Below are 6,537 nucleotides of genomic sequence, written 5' to 3'. Positions count from 1 at the left end.
TTGCGAGACCACATGAGGGTAATGCACACATGAATCTTCATTCCGAGGGAATGTAAACCATTATATGGTGTCATCTCATTAATGTATCTACAGCAAAAATAAGCATACAATATCCAAGAAACAGTAAGTTCGAAATCATGGAAATACTTGCATCTATCATTCAAAACAGTCACACGCTTTCATTTGACAAAATGAACTAAAAATATACAAAAAACTTTCAGTCAATCTTCAAACCAATTTTCTTTTAATGAAAACAATAACTTTCATTGAAAAATAATGCAAGAATACAAGGGTATATAAAAATGGAGTGAGTGGCAGCGACTCTCGGATTTCTTCAAACCAATCTCTCGGCTTCTCTCTCATCCTTCCCTTCTCAACTGATCTTTCTTGGCTTCTCAACTGATCTCTTTCGACCTTCCCTTCTCAGTTCTTTGAATTACAGAACGTGAAGTGGACATTTTATAGAGGAACTCCTGATGTTTCATTTATGACATCAGCATGTGATCCTCAACTCGTGACGTAGTCACTTATGGCATCGTGAGAACCATGTCAAAAGCAATCAAAACGTCACATATCTCGCGACGTTACCTACCACACGTCAGCATAGGATCTCCAACTCGCAACACAGTCATTTATGGCATCTTGAGAACCCTGTCAAAAACAATCAAAACATCACATCTCGTGACGTTACCTACCCCACATTGGCAGAGGTTCGATCTCTTATGATGCCATGCGATCCAACATCGTGATATTGTTGTCAGAATTTTTTAAATATTTAACCTTTGCAGACGTGGTCAAAGAAACGTCAGCAAAAGGTCGACCACTCACGATGGCTTGCATGCAACGTCGACACTAATTGGGGCAACGATGACGAGTACATGCATGGCATTGTGAAAGTCTACATTATTATTTAAATTAAACGTTTTCGCGATGTCTTCTCGATCGCGCAGCGTCATGGAAGCCTCACCGTTTGTCGACGTTATTTGTGCGATGTCCCCAGAGATCCATACTACCGACGTTTCCTTCATAGTGTCGCAAAAAGTTTCTTCTTACGACGTCACTTTCCTCGACACCTTTTCTGACGTTGGTACACCTTCAAATTTTTGCAGTAATTGTAAATATGTATACCATGTAATTTAATAATTTCTAACATATACTTATTATATTTCATCAAATTTGCATTTGATTTTCATATATTAGAAGTTAATTTGTAAAATCTTATCATGATTGAAACTATTTTCGATTTAAATATATCATTATATACCCATGTATATTTAACATAATATTAGATAACAATGTATGTGTGCATATTTTACATTGTATTTGAATTTTGTAACAAATTTTACATTATGTGAAAGTACAAATTTATATCAAAATGTAGGTATCAAGGAAGAGATTGAACGAAGATAGAACTAGAAAAGAAGAAAATAAATCAAAAAAGAAGGAAACTAAATGGGAAAAAGAAGCAAGTGGAGAGAAAGGAGGGAAATAGAGGAAAAAATTCAAATAGATTACCAAGAGATTGAATGATATACATCATATACTGTATAATATATCATATATTATGTTTGTCATACTTGTAGATATACATTGTAATATATAAAATATATGCGGTTATTATTTAAAACATACATATGTAACGACCCAACTCCTTATACTAAGTCGAAGCCATTACTAATTTTAAAAGACAGATAAAATTTATAAAGTTTGGATAAAATTAAACAAAACCTCAAAATTTAAATTATTTAAAAGCCTAATCAAAAGTAATTTGCAATATGTATAAAAATAAAATCCTAACTCGGGCCCTATCTAATTTTAAAGAAATAAAATAAGAAATAAGAAATAACTAAAATGCAAACATTTAAGGTCTAAACTCAGACATAAAACGTAAGGCCATCGTCAGAGGATATGGAGAAATCCTCACCTTGCCCTGTCTCTACCAAAAGACGCTTCTCGACCAGATAAGGATCCTTTAGCTGAGCGACAGTAATCCTTTATCTCAAGGTCGGCTGCACTGATAACTGAGCCAACTGTGAGGTAACTTCCCCTACTGAGACTGCAATCTCGGCTCTCTCAAAATCTCTGAGTAAGGGAGCTTGGTTGGTGATAAGCGCTGCTGAATGTGCAACCTTCCTACTCAACGCATCAGGTACTCATTTGCCTTACCTGGGTGATACAGAATCTCGCAGTCATAATCCTTCACCAACTCAAGTCATCTTCTCTGTCTCATGTTCAACTCCTTCTGGGTGAATAAGTACTTTAGGCTCTTATGGTCAGTGAAAATCTGTATCTTCTCACTGTATAGGTAATGTCTCCATATCTTCAGTGCAAAAACCATTGCTGCCAACTCTAAGTCATGGGTAGGGTAGTTCTGTTCATGACTCTTCAATTGACGAGAGGCATAAGCAACTACCTTACCTTGCTGCATCAGAACACAACCTAGTCTTTTCTTTGAGGCATTACTGTAGATCACGAAACTTCTAGATCCATCTGGCACTGTCAAGACTGGTGCAGACACCAGCTTCTGCTTAAGTTCCTGGAAGCTACTCTTACAAGCTGGGCTCCAAACAAAAGAAGTCCCCTTCTTGGTCAACTGAGTCAAGGGACTGGCTATACGAGAGAAATCTTCCACGAACCTTCTGTAGTAACCTGCCAAACCTAGGAAACTACAAATCTCGCTAACTCTAGACGGTCGAGGCCAACTGGTAACTGCTTCGATCTTTGCTGGGTCCACAGAAACTCCCTCACTAGAAACCACGTAGCTGAGGAAAGTCACCTTCTTCAGCCAGAACTCACACTTGGAGAACTTGGAGTACAACTTATTGGCTCGAAGGGTCTCCAAAACCTGGTGCAAATGCTCCTCATGCTCAGCCTCAATCTTGGAGTAAATCAAAATGTCGTCAATGAAAACTATGACAAACGTGTCTAAGAAATCCTTAAACACCCTGTTCATCAAGTCCATGAATACCGCAGGAGCATTAGTCAAACCAAAAGACATCACGATGAACTCGTAATGCCCGTATCTGGAACGGAAAGCGGTCTTAGGAATATCACTATCCCTGATCCTCAACTGGTGATAGCCTGATCGCAGGTCGATTTTAGAAAAGACAGTGGCTTCTTGCAACTGATCGAACAAATCATCAATCCTTGTTCAGCTCTCTGTAGTCAATGCAAAGGCGCATCAACTCATCCTTCTTCTTCACAAACAACGCTGGTGCTCCCCAAGGTGACACATTGGGTCAGATGAAACCCTTGTCCAGCAACTCCTGCAGCTGTACCTTCAGCTCCTTTAGCTCAACTAGAGATAGGAGCACTGCCTGGCTCTAACTCGATAACGAAGTCTATCTCCCTGGGAAACAAAAGTCCAGGAAGCTCGTCAGGGAAAACATCGAGGGTACTCCCTTACCACTGTTTTGGAGAACATGGAAACTACTGGTTCTCTGGTATCTACTACGGTGGCCAAGATGCTCCAGGTACCCTGGCTAAGTAGTTTACTAGCCTTCATGGCTGAGATTACTTTGGGTATACATACGATTCCTGCCCTCTTAAATTTGAAACTAGTCTTAGAGGGGGGTTGAAAACGACTTCCTTACGAAAGCAATCTATAATTGCATGGTTAGTAGACAGCCCATCGAAATCCTGCATGTCTAACATTAGTAAGGTCACATCTAACATCTGGTTTGCTAACTCTACCCGACATGCCTTTATCTTTTCTTTAGGCAATAGAACCTCCCAGACGGAGTAGAAACAGACAAAACACCATTCAACGGTTCTACCTTTAAACCAACATGCTGAACGAACACAGAGGATATGAACGAATGGGATGACCCAAAGTCAAACAGCACAAAAGCATAGTCTCCCAAGATTGGGAGCATACCTGTCACCACTTTACTAGCTTGCTCGGCCTCCTGACGGGTAGTGGCAAAAACTCTTCCCTGTTGGGAAGTGGGAGGCTGGTGGGGGTAGTCTCAATGGGTTTCCGAGGATAAACGTCAGCGGTATGCCCTGGTTACCTGCACCTGAAGCAAACTCCGCTTCCGGCCAAGCAACGACCTCCATGAAATCTCCCACAGTTAGGAAAAACTGGTAGCTCTCTCAAGGTTCTCTCGGCTGCTGCAAGCTCCCAACGATGCTGCTGGAAAACACCTCCTTACCTCAGATTTCGCTACGGTGTCAAGTCAGGCTGCAGCTCCACCTTCCTCTTCTGTCCAAGGGCTGACCCTTTGCTGGCAGCCTTAGACGAATCAGCTCTCTCATGCAAGCTCAAATCAAGTGCCAGACGTAAAGCATCAGCATGAGTGGTTGGTCTGAGGGCTCGAACAATACCCTGGAGGTCTAGTCTGAGACCTCTGACAAACTTCTCGGTCTTGGCCTCCTCATCCTTCACTACATCAGGGGAAAAACGGGACAACATGTCAAACTAAGCGTCGTACTGCTCCACAGTCATGTCGCCTTGTTCCAAGTTCAGAAACTCTTGCTGCTTCGCATACTTTACGTTGGCAGAAAAGAACTTAGCATAAAAGCTCTCCTTGAACTGCTCCCAGGTTATCTTGCTGACATCTCCACCCAGCATCCTCTCAGCAGACTCCCACAACGCGGTGCCTCTGTCATCAACGAAGAAAACCGCACATTGAACCTTCTGGTCCTCAGGGCATTTCATGTACATGAAGATCTTCTCTATAGAGTTCAGTCACATCTGAGCCTTGGTGGGGTTTTCCATGGATCCGTCAAACATTTTAGGATTGTACTTCCTAAAGTCTCTCAGATGTTTGGCCTCAGTTGACAGCTGAACCGACGCAGGCTGAGCTCCCAAAGGGGCTGGAGGAGGGACGGTCTGGGCCTGAACAGGAGTGGCCTAGGTCTACTGGGCATCGAGAAAAGGTGCTAAAGCAGCCTGTAGCATATCCTGATATCGCTGCTCCATCGCGGCGAGATCCGCCTGGGTGACAGGTGCGTTAGGGTTGGCTTCCTGCACAGCAAGTTGCTCCTCCGGCTGGGTACGTCCAGCTCCTCTGCCTCTCCTACCAGCCCCTCGACGGGCACCTCTATGCAGCAGCATCTTTTCATGAAGTTTCACCAGAAGAAACTTTTCACAAACAACACTTATACTAACTACACTCATTTTATTCAGGCAAGTTTGTAACCATAACACTTAGCAAAGTCTTAAAACATACCTAGCGAGTAACGAAGGACCGTATAGCCATAGGGGTAAGACAAAACAAAATAAAACAAAACAAAGACATACATCGTAAGTCAGTCTGCAGAACCTAAACCTAGGCACTGATACCAACTGTAACGACCCAGCTTCTTATACTAAGTGGAAGCCATTGCTAATTTTAAAAGACAGATAAAATTTATAAAGTTTGGATAAAATGAAACAAAACCTCAAAGTTTAAATTATTTAAAAGCCTAATCAAAATTAATTTGCGATATGTATAAAAATAAAATCCTAACTCGGACCCTATCTAATTTTAAAGAAATAAAATAACAAATAAGGAATAACTAAAAAGCAACAACGTTTTATTTTAACAAGAAATCCCTATAACTCAAAAGCAACAACGTTTTATTTTAACAAAATCCTTCCACTTTATTGTGATTCCAAATTTCCAAATCAATCTACTGCTCAGAAAACTATCTACATACAATTTAAAGGCAGCTTTTGAATCAACAAAACTATGTTTCAATAATGGATTCTTTTGCCGTATGTCTATGTATGAAAAATATATATGTAGTGTTTTAATTCACAACTATACAAATGTAAGCTCTTGAATCCCCTACAAAGTAATTAATTAGATTACTGTTCTTAACATCATATTTCGTGAAAATTCCTATTTCCGAAATAGAAAGATGAACATAATCTACAAGGAAAACGTCATCTATCGTAAAAACTCCCATTTCCAAACTTATATTAGAAAAAGTTGCACCTAGAAACCTTGAATTAGACCTTAAAAATGGAGAAAGATCAACAGTATCTCGGTGGAATATCCATCGCCTATAAGTCGGGGACATACCATATTTATACAAATGACGTTCTATAACATATAATCTATTCCAATTGATGTTCAAACAATTTAAACAAGGACATCTTGTTCTTTCCTCTTCGTCTAAATGATTAGGTGCAACTTCGATAAAGTTCGTAACGCCATTCGAATATTTACTAGACGCTCGATTTCTTAAACTTATCCTACTTCGATCCATAATAAGTACAAAACTTAAAATAACTAAATTAGAAATCTAGATATTAGAATCAAAATCATATGTAAATTGCTAAAAATGACTATATATATGTGTGTGTGTGTATATATATATATGTGTGTGTGTGTGTATATATATATGTGTGTGTGTGTATATATATATATGTGTGTGTGTGTATATATATATGTATATGTGTGTGTGTATATAGATATGTGTGTATGTATATAAGACCGTAGGAATAAGGCCCTCAATCAAACCATCATGCTCTTCCTAAGAAAGAGGAATTGTTAAGAGGCTATATATTATAAAGAACACATAGTTTGCAGTACTAAGTTCCCATTT

Source organism: Cucumis melo, chromosome 7, assembly GCF_025177605.1.
Source record: "Cucumis melo cultivar AY chromosome 7, USDA_Cmelo_AY_1.0, whole genome shotgun sequence".
In the NCBI taxonomy this organism is placed as follows: Eukaryota; Viridiplantae; Streptophyta; class Magnoliopsida; order Cucurbitales; family Cucurbitaceae; genus Cucumis; species Cucumis melo.
This window is presented reverse-complemented; position numbering follows the sequence as displayed.